This window comes from Vipera berus (genome assembly GCF_964194415.1).
Source record: "Vipera berus genome assembly, chromosome: 11".
In the NCBI taxonomy this organism is placed as follows: domain Eukaryota; kingdom Metazoa; phylum Chordata; class Lepidosauria; order Squamata; family Viperidae; genus Vipera; species Vipera berus.
Window position 1 is genome coordinate 20,669,487 of NC_138214.1, and position 14,053 is coordinate 20,683,539.

Genomic DNA, 14,053 nt, shown 5'->3' on the forward strand with positions numbered 1-14,053 from the left:
TTGTTAACTATTATTCGGGCAGTTTGTTTTTGATATAATGCTCTAATTGGTTGCAAAAATTTATCCCCAAAATTCATTTTATCTAGAACTTTCATCAAAAATTGCCAATTCAATTGATCAAAAGCTTTTTCAGCATCTAAAAAAATTAGCGCCGCAGGGATCTGGTTGTTCCTTTCCAAAAACTCTAACACATCAACTATATGCCTCACATTATTTTTCATTTGCCTACCACTAATAAACCCAGTTTGATCCCCATGAATCACCTGTTGCAGAACCCTCATCAGTCTATTAGCCAACACCTTAGCAAATATTTTATAATCTGTATTTAAAAGTGATATCGGTCTATAATTTTTAACTTGAGTAGCATCTTGATCTTCCTTCGGTATCAAAGAGATAAAGCAGTTCTCCAAGACGGAGGCACCTTTCCCCCTCTCTGAATTATCTGAAACAGCTCCTTTAACGGCTTTATCAACTCCATTTGTAAATTTTTGTAGTAAACCGCAGTCAAACCATCCGTACCTGGTGCTTTATCCAACTTCAATTCCTTAATTGCTGTAAAAATTTCTTCTTCTGTTATCAATTGGTTAATCTCCTCTTTTTGTGCCTGCGTAAGAACCGGGATGCTAGCATTCTCCAAATATACATCAATATCTTTTTCATTAATCTTCTCCTTAGCATATAATTTAGAATAAAAGTCCAGAAAGGCCTCCTTAATAAGATCCTGTTGAAACACAACCTTTCCCTTATGTTCAATTTTATCTACATTAGAAGCCCTTTGCTTTTTCCTTAGTCTATAAGCTAGCCATCTACCTGGCTTGTTAGCATTGCAAAAAGTATTATGCCTAGCAAACCGCAAATTGGTTGCCACTTGATCAGCCATTAATTTATCAAATTGTCCTCTTAATAGCTTAATAACCTCCTTAGTCTTCACATCCAATGGGTTCAAAATCAAGGCCTTTTCTTTTTCCCTAATTTCATTCTCCAATTCTTTCCTTCTGGCTTCCAAAGTACGTCTGTGTTTATTATTCATATATATCAACACCCCTCTCATATAAGCCTTGCTAGCATCCCAAACCATGTCCATAGAAGTATCCTTATTCATATTAATTTCAAAAAAATCCTTCATCCGCTGTTTACATTCTTCCACATTTCTCTGATTTCTAAACAAATTCTCATTTACGCGCCACGAGCGCCTATCTCTATTGTCCTTATTGATCTCTAACCAAACTGGACTATGGTCAGAAATAGCTCTTGCACAGATCTTTACCTTCTTAATCCTAGAAAAAAAGTCATTGGTCAGCAGAATAAAATCAATTCTGGAAAAAGATTGATGTCTATCAGAAAAAAAAGTATAATCCTTTTCATGCAGGTGAATGTCACGCCAAATATCTCGCAGTTCCAAATCATCCTTCATTTCAAAAAAAGATTTAGGCAATCTGGCATGACTCGGAGAGCGCTTAAAAAGACCAGCCTTATCCATCTGTACATCCAAAACGCCATTCCAATCCCCCATAAAAATAAATGATTTGTAATCCAATTGGGTAAGCTTTGTATGAAGTAAGCTAAAAAAATCAGCTTGCTGTTGATTAGGAGCATACAGTCCAACTAAAAGCGTTTTTTTGCCTTCTAGCAGCAAATCTATCATAAGATATCTACCATGCTTATCTGCTTCAATTAGTTCCGCTGATAAAGTAGTTTTAACATAAACAACCACTCCATTTTTCTTATTCATCGCAGAGGCAACAAATTGCGTGCCCAATCTTGAGTTGGATAAATACTTTTGGTCCATAACCCTAATATGCGTTTCTTGCAAACATATAACATCAATCTTGAATTGTTTTAAATATTGAAAAACTTTCTTTCTCTTCTGTGGTGAATTTAGTCCATTAACATTCCAGGTTAGAAATTTAGTCGCCATGCGTGGCATCCCGAAGCTGTTGGAGCACATCTTTAATAGCCCCTCTATCTTCTTTGAGCCGTGCTCCTCCCACTGCTTCGCTGTAAGTACGCTTTGAGAATTCCATAAACTTCTGTTGGTCTTGCTCTTTTATTTGTTTTGCTCGTTTTAAAGCGGCACGTGTCACCCTCTGCTCTCCAGCAACAGCCGACGAGGTTATACTTTGATCCCCTCCAGCACCATTCTCCTCTTTCTGTCCACCTTCGGCCTCTTGAGATTTCCCTTCTCCAAATCCCTTTGCAGCTTCCAGAAGTGATAGTGGGGTCGCTTTTAAAACATTATTGTAGAAATCACGCGCCTGTGTCACAGTAACCAGACGGTATCTTTTGCCTTCATGCATCACCACCAATCCAACAGGAATCTCCCATCTAAACTTTATTTCACGTTGCTTAAGTTCTTGCACGAGAAATGCAAAATCCTTCCTTCTCCTTAGAATCTTTGGAGGAATTTCTTTTAAAACCAAAACTTCTTGGTCAGCAATCACAACTTTAGTATCATAAGCGGCTTGAATAACTTCATCTCTGGTTTCTAGACCACCACATCTCTAGGTAGCTTTCTCTGTCTAGCAATCCATGAGTTTACACGAAAAACTTTATCCATGCATCCCTTTATTTCAGATGCTGACTGATCCAATACTGCTTCCAACGCCTCAGAAATCAACTGCTTTAGGTCTTCTTTAGGATTCTCTTTTAAGCCTCTGATTCTGATAGCATGCTGCATCTGATGATACTGGACAAGACTCAATTCTCCGTCCATTCTATCCCTTAAATCTTCATTCTCCAGTACCTTTACTTCTAATATAGCATTCTTTTGACTCAGATCCTCCACTTTTTCATCCAAACTTTGCACACATTCAGCCACGCTTTGCACTGTAGACAAAATGTCTACCCTCATCGCACTAAACTTCTCTTCCATCCTCTCCTCCATTACTTTAAACTTCTCTTCTATCCTCTCCTCCAATTTCTCCAATTTCTCCTCCACCTTTGCCAACTTGTCACCCAGCATTTCTGATATTACCTGGGATTGTTTTTCCAGAGCATCTTCTAGCTCTTTCGATGTCAATGCAGCAGGAGGAAGGAAAGCTTGCAACGATGTCTGTTGCACCGGGGAAGTTCCCGCACTCCGAAGAGTTTTTGAGGGAGGTTTAGCCGCCATCTTTTCACTTTCACTTGTTGCGCACTTTCACTTTAGGTTTATAAAGTCCATTAAGCTAGAGAATAAGAATAAAAGTCCTCTTCACCTTGACCTCCTGTACCGCTCTGCCTGCTCCTTTTTATTCCATGGTCTTTCCTTCTGGCAGGGGTGGTCGCAAACGCCTGGCTCTGCTCCAAAGATCCCGGAGCAGAGACGCTGAACAGCTGGGAGCAACCCAGGCTACGGGGGAGTTCAATCCTTCAGCCGCCCAAGCTTTAAGCTCAGGCGGCCCCGGAGAACTCAACCCCTACCTGGGGCCTCACCCCCTCCTCTTCTCCCGAGGAGGGGGCTTCAAATCCACCCGAACAGCTGATCGGCGCTGTTTCGGGTGAAAACAACTCAGCTGAGCAGCGGGCAGCCCGAAACGGCTGTCTCCGGCGCCGCCACCGGAAGTCCCTGGACTTCAAGCATCTTGCAGTGTGTGCCTCTCCATTCTTCCTCCAGACTCTGGGTCCTTGGTTTCCAAATGAGATGCAAAAGTTGCTCTCATCAGAAAAGAGGACTTTGGACCACTGAGCAACAGACCAGGTCTGTTTTTCTTTAGCCCAGGTAAGACGCTTCTGACGTTGTTTGTTGTTCAGGAGCGGCTTGACAAGAGGAATACGACATTTGAAGCCCATGTCCAGGATCCATCTGTGTGTGGTGGCTCTTGATGCACTGACTCCAGCCTCAGTCCACTCCTTGTGAAAGTCCCCAACACTTTTGAATGGCCTTTTCCTGACAATCCTCTCCAGGCTGCGGTCATCACTGTTGCTTGTGCACCTTTTTCTTCCACACTTTTCCCTTCCACATAACTTTCTATTAATGTGCTTTGATGCAGCACTTTGGGAACATCCAACTTCTTTTGCAAATACCTTTTGAGGCTTTCCCTTCTTATGGAGGGTGTCAATGATGGTTTTCTGCACAACTAAGCTTGTAAGCCGCCCTGAGTCTTCGGAGAAGGGCGGGATATAAATGTAATTAAAAAAAAAAAAAAAAAAAAAAAAAAAAAAAAAAACTGTCAGGTCAGCAGTCTTCCCCATGATTGTGATTCCTACTGAACCAGACTGAGAGACCATTTAAAGGCTCAGGAACCCTTTGCAGGTGTTATGGCTTAATTAGCTGATTAGAGCGGGACATTTTGAGCCTAGAATATTGCACCTTTTGACAATATTCTAATTTACTGAGATTGTGGATTTGGGGTTTTCATGAGCTGTAAGCCATAATCATCACAATTATGACAGATCACGGCTTGAACTATCTTGCTTTGCATGTAATGAGTCTATCTCGTATATTAGTTTCCCCTTTTAAGTTGCACTACTGAAATAAATGAACTTTTGCACAATATTCTAATTTTTCGAGTTTCACCTGTATGTTTTATTTGCTTTGTGGTAATTGGAATTGTACACCATCACTCTCCAATCTGGTTCTCTCTCTATAGGTCAAAAATACAGTGTATTTATTATTATGAGCTTAAGTCTTCCTAAGCCAGGGATAGGGAACCTTGGCTCTTTTATGACTTGTGGACTTCAATACCCAGAATTCCTGAACCAGCCATGCTGACTCAGGAATTCTGGGGGTTGAAGTCCACAAGTCATAAAAGAGCCAAGGTTCCCTGCCCCTGTGCTAAGCCAATTTGGATACCAATAAGGATGCTATCCAGGCAGTTTAGCTCTGAGTTATGCCCAACACTGTTGTCTTCTCCAGAGTGATACAATAAGGAGTAATTGTTTTCCTTCCCAACCTTTAGAATGAAAGGCAGGGAGCCAGTGGTAGACATTTTGGCTTTTCACAGACTGGATGAGGCATGAATGACTCAGAATTGATTTGCCAGATTGCATAAAGGGGTTTCAGGCCCGGGTACAGCACGGAGACGGCATTGGTCGCACTGGTGAATGATCTCTGGCGGGCTCGGGACAGGAGATGTTCCTCTGTCCTAGTCCTTTTAGATCTCTCAGCGGCTTTCGATACCATCGACCATGGTATCCTACTGCGGTGTCTCAGTGGGTTGGGAGTGGGAGCACCGTTTTACGGTGGTTCTCCTCCTACCTCCTGGGCCGCTCGCAGTCGGTGTTGACGGGAGGGCAGAGGTCTGCCCCGAGGTCTCTCGTTTGTGGAGTCCCTCAGGGGTCGGTCCCCTCTCCCCTCCTGTTCAACATCTACATGAAACCGCTGGGCGAGCTCATTCGTGGTTTCGGGGTGGGGTATCATCAGTACGCTGATGATACCCAACTTTTTCTTTCCACCCCGAACCAACCCAGTGATGCACTTGACGTGATGTCCCGTTGCCTGGAAGCGGTCCGGGTTTGGAAGGGGAGAAACAGGCTTCGACTCAATCTTGCCAAGACTGAGTGGCTGTGCATATCGGCATCTCGGATAAACCAGGTTGTTCCACCACTAATGATGGGGGGGTGAGGTGTTACCCGCCCGTCGATAGGGCTCGCAACTTGGGCGTCCTCTTGGATTCACGGCTCAATTTTGAAGAGCATATAGGAGCCGTGACCAGGGGGGCTTTTGCCCAGCTTCGTGTGGTGCGCCAGTTGCGGCCCTATCTGGACCAAGATGCCCTACGCACAGTCACCCATGCGCTTGTGACCTCCCGGCTAGACTACTGCAACACTCTCTACATGGGGCTGCCCTTGAGGACCAGTCGGAGGCTTCAGCTGGTGCAGAATGCAGCTGCGCGAGTTGTTATGGGAGTTTCCCGATACTCCCATGTAACACCTCTTCTTCGTGAGCTGCATTGGCTTCCGGTTGCCCTCTGGGTGAGATTCAAGGTGCTGGTAATGACCTATAAAGCTCTAAATGGCTTGGGTCCGGATTATCTAAGGGAACATCTGCTGCCGGCATCAACTTCCCATCGTCCTGTGCGCTCCCACAGGGAGGGCCTTCTTAGGGTACTGCCGGTTAAGGAACGCCAAGGGAAGGGCGTTCTCTGTGGGCGCGCTGGCCCTTTGGAACCAGCTTCCCATGGAGCTTAGGACCGCCCCCGACCTTCACTCATTTCGTAGGGACTTGAAAACCTGGTTTTTTGAGTTGTCTGGCCCAGACTGAGGGGTTTTAATTTTTAATTAATGCAGTTTTAGTTAAGTTCAGGGATTAATTTAATCTTAGTTTTAATCGTTTTTAATTGTATATGATGTATTTTAACTTTTAATTTTCCCTGTAAACCGCCCTGAGTCCTACGGGAATAATAATAATAATAATAATAATAATAATAATAATAATAATAATAATAATAATAATAATAATAATAATACCACCTTTATTGTCAAAGTACAACATGCGTACATTGAGATTAGCTGAGCCTCCCCCCCCCCCCGTGCTCTCTCCCCCCAACACACAGTGACAACAAACCCTCCATCCCACCACACTATGTGAACCAACTACACCACACACCGGCCTCCCAAGTCAATTCTGCATAAGATTATGTCCCATTTAAAAGCCTAACAGCCCACGGATAAAAGCTATTTTTCAGCCTGTTGGTACGGCTGGCTATATTCCTTTATCTCCTACCTGATGGTAGGAGAGTAAAGAGATACCGTCCAGGGTGTGAGTCATCCCTGAGAATCTTCCTCATTCTTCCAAGGCAACGAGCCCTGGCGATGTCATCCAGCGGTGTCAGGGAACAGCCCACAATGTCTTGTGCTGTGCTCACTACCCTCTGTAATACTTTCCTATCTGCGGCTGTCAGACCAGCATACCAAACCACAATACCATACGAGTGGACGCTCTCTATAGTAGACCGGTAAAAGAGGGTCATTAGCTGTTGTTCTGCCCTGTTCTTCCGCAAGACCCTAAGAAAGTGAAGCCTCTGTTGGGCCTTTCTAGCCACCTGAGTTGTGTTAACTTTCCAGGTCAGATCTTCACAGAGGTAGACTCCCAATTATATACCAATAGGGCGGTATATAAATTTAAATATAAATAAATAAATAAAATAAATAAATAAAGGGCCCTCTCGCCTTCTGTCCTCCCCTTCCTGCCCTTCCACAACAGAGTTTCACAATAGGATGGACTGAGTGGCTGAGATTGGTCCAACGTCCTTTGCATGGATGAGAACTTGGCTTTCCTTCACCCTAGTTCAGCACCTTAATCGCAGCATCCCAGTTCTGCTCATTTCTGCTTCATGCAAGTTGCACTGGACTGGTGAGATTGAAGTTAATGGGTATATTATTACCCCATCATTACATGTCTTGTCACAGTTCCTGTCTGATTTGTCCCCCTACCTGCCTGAGGATTTCCCGTTCGCTTGTCCTTTAGAAGGGCAAGAGTGATTTTTTTCATTGGCCTCTTGTAGTTGCTGTCAAGGGACTGTGGTGGTTTGACGGAGGCCGATTGGAGAGAGACTGGTAATCTAGCAAAAAGTTGACTTTCTCTTTCCCCCATTGGCTTCTTGCTGCGGGGAAGATACTTGCTGCGGGGAAGATACTGCTAAGCTTGTAAGCCGCCCTGAGTCTTCGGAGAAGGGCGGGATATAAATGGAATTAAAATAATAAAATAAATGAGGGCTCCAGTTCAGAGCAAACAAAGGTGGTGGTTGCAGATCTTCAGTCTAGGAACAGTTATGGCTACAGTCCTGATAACTTCATAATTTGGATTGCTTGAATTTAACTTTTATCTCTTAAGTACTAGGATCTTCCTGATTTTGTTGTATGGCAGGAAGCTTTTAATAGAGAATTGGGCCCCATTCTCCTCCTGAAAGGTTGTTTATTGCAAAAGGCACCTGACAAAGTTACCTACTGAGCTTGTGGCAAGACAGTGATTTGTTCCGAGGAAGAATTATCCAGCTCTCTGGGTTGAGCTTTGCTACAGAGGGCTTCAAGATTAAAACCCCAGAGGACAAATATGTGGGAGATAGGCACACCCCAGAAGGAAGGAGCCTGGCAGAGCTTCATGTTGGGTTTTGCTGCATGAAAAGTAAACCCGGGGAAGCATGTTGTGATCTGAGAGAGAATCTTTTCCCTGATGGGATCTCCTTGGGGGCTTGCCCAGCACCAGCACTGTATTCTTTGGGCATTCAGAAGAGCCGTTTTTCTTCCTTTCCAGTTTCAGTTCTTAACCCCGGGCTTTTCAACCTTTTCACTCATTGTACCACTTTTAGGATATGGCAACATCCGAGTACCACCAGTCGCCTAGCAAGGTGTCAAAAACTTGATGACCCCCCCAAAAGGAAAAAAGTGATGAAGTAAAAGTAGTCCTTGACTTACAACAGTTTGCTTAGTGACTGTTCAAAGTTACAATGGCACTGAAAAAAGTGCCCCCCAAGCCACAGCCGAGGAAGAACCTGCCTGCCTGCCCGGCGGCCCTCTTCCTCCTGTCCGAGGTTTTCATTGCTGTGAGCATTTCTGTTGAGGATTGGCAGCAGGGTTGGGGTGGTGGTTTTTATTCTCCCCCCTCTGCTGGGTAGTTGCAGCAGGTTTTGGTCACTTCACATGACCCTGGGACACTGGGACCGTCATAAATATGAATCAGTTGCCAAGCATCTGAATGTAAATCACAAGACCCTGGAGATGCTGCAACATTCCAGCTGATAGGCGCTTCTTCTGGGCTCAGCAGAAGCGGCAGGACCAGCGCTGAGCTCCAGCTGTAGCCTGGCGCTGATCCTGGCGCTTCCGCTGAGCCCTGAGGGCCCTGCAGCTCCAGCCGTCTCTCACTCAGGCTTCTGCGGTGCTACCACTGGTTCAGCTCATTCCCCTCCCCCGCTACAACTTTACTAGGATGGTTGCGTACCACCTGCCAGGTGCCAATGTACCACAGGTGGTACCCGTACCACTGGTTGAAAAGCCCTGTCTTAACCTACCACAGCTGAAGTTTTAATTTCTTGGTCCTACATTTCACTGGAAGTTCTGGTGAAGGGTGGAATGCTTCGTCCGCCTGGTGAGTTTTCCCCCTATGTCAGCACTTCTGAGGAATGGCCACAAAAGAGCCACAGAGGTCTGTTGGCTCAGACTTCATGCAAAATGGAGGGGCTGATTCTGAGCAAAAGCCTGAGTTTCTTTGAATGGCTCTCAAGAAGCTGGTAGCAGCTGAGCACTTCCTCCTGCCAGAGCTGGAAAACAGATCTTTGTGGGTAAATAATGCTGAAAGAGGCTTTTTTGCAGACAGGAAGGGTAGAAGTAGGTGCTGGAGCTTCTCTGATTCACATGGCTCAGCTCAAGCTCTCTTCCTTCCCTCTTTTTTGCGGCGGATAAGGAGAGGGAGAGGAATTGCGTTTTAAAAATCTCTATCTACAGGATTCAGCCGTTATGCCCCATTTCAGCACTGGGTTTGCCTGCAGGCCAGACCTACGCAGAGCTGTCTCGCGAGTGTTCGGCTGGCTCTTCTCCAGCAGGAAAAGAATTCGGCACAAGGGATCCACCCGAGGAAAGCTCACTCTCTCTCTCTCTCTCTCTCTCTCTCTCTCTCTCTCTCTCTCTCTCTCTCTCTCTCTCACACACACACACACACACACACACACACACACACACACACACACATGGACAAAGAGGTCTGATTGTCAGCAGCAGGTCTTTCAAGGATGGGCGTTTATTTTTCCATTCTTTTTTCTACTGTTTTAGAAGAAGGATTATTTTCCAGACCATTTTATTCTGAACTTTTCAGAACTATTATTAGTTAATTTGTGTCAGCCCTGCCTTCTTCAGCTTCTTCACTTCACTGGCATCCTGCCATAAAATGCAAGTGGGAAGGGAGAAAGAATTTGGGTAAGTAAAGTTTGGGCATGGGAATGGGAAGACAAACAGAGGGGTGGGGGAGAGAAGCTGAAAGAACCAGAAGTATCAAGCTGGAATAAGGCAGCCCCCAAGGACACCTGGCCAGGGATCAGATGGTGAAACTGCGACAAACTTCAAAGCAGTTCCCAAAACATCGAAAAGGAATACTGTTGGACACTGATGAACAGGTCAACGGGGGGAGGGCCAGGGAAAGGGGGAAAGGTGTAACCTTTGTGAGTGAATACTCAGAGCTAGGTTTACTTTCGCTGCAAACACTTAATTTTATTAAAAGAACCTATCACTTCAAACAAATGGAGGGTCTTTATTTCCTAATTGTCTAAGCCGGGGCAGGTCTGACAATTTGATCCCACAAGGACAGACTGGGGGAAAGTTGTACATTTGACCAAAGCTGTTATGTATTGAATGTTATACTGTTATGTATTAAAAGTTATACGATGTTAAAGGGTACCGTATTTTCCGGCGTATAAGACGACTGGGCGTATAAGACGACCCCCTACATTAACTGTTAAATTATAGGGTTTGGGCTATACTCGCCGTATAAGACTACCCCTCTTCCAACGCACACCAAATAAAAATTAAAAAACATCAGATTTGATTTTAATATGGTAATTTTAATTCAAATGCTTATGACATGCAGGTGCTTAGTAGGAAAACTGTCACTTATAAACATAAGGCTGTTTGTCATCAAACATGTAAACATAAAACAGTGCAAGTGGATTAAACAATAATAATAATAATAATAATAATAATAATAATAATAATAATAATAATAATAATAATAAATAAGAAGAAGAAGTAGTAGTAGTAGTAGTAGTTGGAGGGGACCTTGGAGGTCATCTAGTCCAACCCCCTGCTAAGGCAGGAAACCCTATACCATTTCAGACAAATGGCTGTCCAGTCTCTTCTTAAAAACTTCCAGTGTTGGAGCATTCACCACTTATGGAGGCAGCTTGTTCCACTGGTTAATTGTTCTAACTGTCAGGAAGTTTCTCCTTAGTTCTAGGTTGCTTCTCTCCTTGACTAGTTTCCATCCATTGCTTCTTGTCCTGCTTTCAGGTGCTTTGGAGAATAGCTTGGCACCCTCTGCTTTGTGGCAGCCCCTGAGATATTGGATCACTGCTATCATGTCACCCCTCACCCTTCTCTTCGTTAAACTACACATACCCAATTCCAGCAACCGTTCCCTATTTTCCTAATTCACTTTTTCACTTTTCCTAATTCACTCTAAAGCTTTCCCTGCGCAAAGCCTTAAGTAACACCAGCTGCCTGCAATTAGTGCAGGTTCCCATCCCACCAGGCTCAAGGTTGACTCAGCTTTCCATCCTTCCAAGGTAGGTAAAATGAGGACCCAGATTGTTGGGGGCAATAAGCTGACTTTGTAATAATGCTGCTTGGGGTGTGTGAAAGCCCTAATAAACAGGCATATACACAGAATGAAGGCTATTGCTAAGCACATTGATTTGTGCTTTAAATTGTAAGCCACCCTGAGTCTTCGGAGAAGGGCAGGATATAAATGGGATTTTAAAAAGTTAAGACCAAATAGGAGATCCGCTCCAGGTTTTCCAGCCAGCCCAATTCCTGAGTCAAATGTGTCCTTAGAGCTAAGCCGCTGCTCTGGCTGCTGCCTTCCCCACCTGCCTTTCAAGTTGGGATATACTACAGCTGCTCTTCAACTTTAGAAGGAAAGATGCCCAGACCCCAGCCTGTAAAAAATCACAGACTGCAGCTTCTTCTCCAATTGGTCCTGCTTTCCCTGCGCAGACTAAATGGGAGATCCGCTCCAGGTTTTCCAGCCAGCCCTGTCCCTAAATTTTCAGCACCTGGTATAAGACGACCCCTGACTTTTGAGAAGATTTTTATGGGTTAAAAAGTAGTCTTATACGCCGGAAACTACGGTAATAGTTATGAGGTAAAAGCATTGACAGGAAAACACATGGCAGCTTTTGACAGCTGTCAAAAGCTGCTGTGAGCTAATACGCACGTGCGGCAGCTTGACAGCTCTTAGCTGTCAAGCGGCCGCCACCACTGCGCAGGCGCGGCAACCCGTTGACAGCTCCAAGCTGTCAAACCAGCCTCTGCTGATTGGACCGAACTCCGCAGCGGGAAAAAGGCGCTATGCGGATTGGACACGGGCCTACCAGCTGGGGTATAAAAGAGCGGTACCACCACACTGTCAGCTGTCCAGTTCCTCACTCAATAAAGGTTGTCAACAGTGAGCCAGCTGTCTCGGCGTGGTCATTAGCCCTGAAGATACTTCAAAAGCAATATAAAGACCATCCCAGCTAAGTAGGGAATTTTGTAATATTCACAGTGATGAAAGTATATCTGGCTGTCCCACTAACTCACATGCAAAACATAACGATGGGTTGGTGCAGGGGTGTCAAACTGCCGGCCCACGGGCCAGTTTCATCATACCAAAGCCGCACCTACCCCATTGCCGGCAATGCAAAGAGTCGCAATACGTCACGACATGTCACGTGATGTGGCGAGTTTGACACCCGTGGGTTAGTGGGTTTATTAACATTCCCCTTAGTGGGTTTATTAACATTCCCCAGCTATTCCCTTCACTAAAAATCCAGAACTGCCCCAATAAAATCCAGCCAAAACAGACCAATGCTAGTCCACAGAGCAATGGTCTGTGAGTCCACAAGGCCCTTGAAAGTTTCTCAAACAGGATAAATCCACTAGGCAAAATTAAAACCATAATACAAGAGAGTGCATGAGGCCAGAAAAGTCCAGAGTTCACAAGGTGTGATCCAAAGGCAAGGCAAGGCTGGAATCGCAATAATACACAACTAGGAAATGTATACACTGTCCCCAGCAGTCTGCTGTGCTAAATAGCCAGTTTTTAGGGCAGCCCATCAAGAGGGATGAGGCTGCCTCCTCATGAGTAAGCAGGCTGACTTTCACTGCTCTTGCCTTTTCTCTGCCCAACGTGTTCTCGGATCAGGTGCAGAAGGCAGTTCTTCCTCATCACTAACTGGCTGCAGCTGTGTGCTCCTCCCCCACCTGAAGCCTCTAGAGCCAGGGGTGTCAAACTGCCAGCCCATGGGCTGGATGCGTCATGCTGAAACCGCACGCACTCCACTGCTGGCAATGGGAAAAAAGTCGCGACACGTCACGTGACATTGTGAGTTTGACACCCCTGCTCTAGGGCTGTCTTGCTGCAGCTGTGCTTCAACCAAATCCCTCTCAGCCAGCTGCTTGGAGCCATTGACCAACTCCCCTCCTGACGTGCCTGGGACTGACCCATCCTCTGAACTGACATCTGGAGGAATCATCACAATATTTTTATTTACCATATGGCACGTTCACATGACATTTCTATAAAAACACAAAAGATAAAAATATGAAAGATACACTATAAACTAATATATACTGTAAACTATTATAAACATGTCTAGTTTACAGACAACTTTTTGCTTCATTTGTCACAGCCAAGAAATCAACAAAGTCTCCATTTATAGGCTCTATTTTGGCACTCTGTCACTATATATTGGGTAGCCTGATTTTTTTTTGTCACAACGCAATGATGATATTTGGCCCGCTTATAGGGGGTATCTGCACATCTACATGGTGAGTGCAAATTCAGTTCAGTATTGCCCATATCACATGGGGCTGGTCAAATTCAGGTGATTTTCTAAGATGTAAGGCAAACTTTGACATTGTAGGGGATGGTTTTCTATCCAATGTTGCTTCCATATATTGTGAATGTTAAAATCATCTAAAAGTATAACAGAACAGAATAACAGAGTTGGAAGGGACCTTGGAGGTCTTCTAGTCCAACCCCTGCTCAAGCAAGAAGCCCTATACTATTCCAGCCTCCAGTGATGGAGCACCCACAACCTCTGAAAGAAAGCCATTCCACTAGTTAATTGTCCTTATTGTTAGGAAATTTCTCCTTAGTTCTAGATTGGTTTTCTCTTTGCTTAGTTTCCATCTGTTATTTCTTGTCCTTCCTTTGGGTGCTTTGGAGAATAGTTTGACCCCTCTTCTCTGGGGCAGCCCTTCAAATATTGGAACACTGCTATCATGTCACCCTGGTCCTTCTTTTGATTATTCTGGACATACCCAATTCCTGCAGCCGTTCTTCATAGGTTTTATCCTCCAGCCTCCTAATCATCTTTGTTGCTCTTCTCTTCACAGAGTCTCCACATCTTTTTATAATATGGTAGTTTATAATAAATACACT

At 44.7% G+C, this 14,053-nt stretch overlaps 1 protein-coding gene across 7 annotated transcripts in view; it reads left to right on the forward strand.

Annotated features, from left to right (window-relative positions):
• OPHN1 (oligophrenin 1) overlaps window positions 1–14,053 on the forward strand; it is a 146,488-nt gene that overhangs the window by 44,992 nt on the left and 87,443 nt on the right. For 2 of the 7 annotated variants that reach the window (XM_081336942.1, XM_081336943.1), the window contains exon 1: window positions 9,610–9,831. The exons of 4 other annotated variants lie outside the window; for them this stretch is intronic. The gene's annotated coding sequence lies outside the window, so the exon portion shown is untranslated. Of the gene's footprint in view, window positions 1–9,609; window positions 9,832–14,053 lie in introns of those variants that run through there. One more of the 7 variants, XM_081336944.1, reaches the window with a different exon arrangement.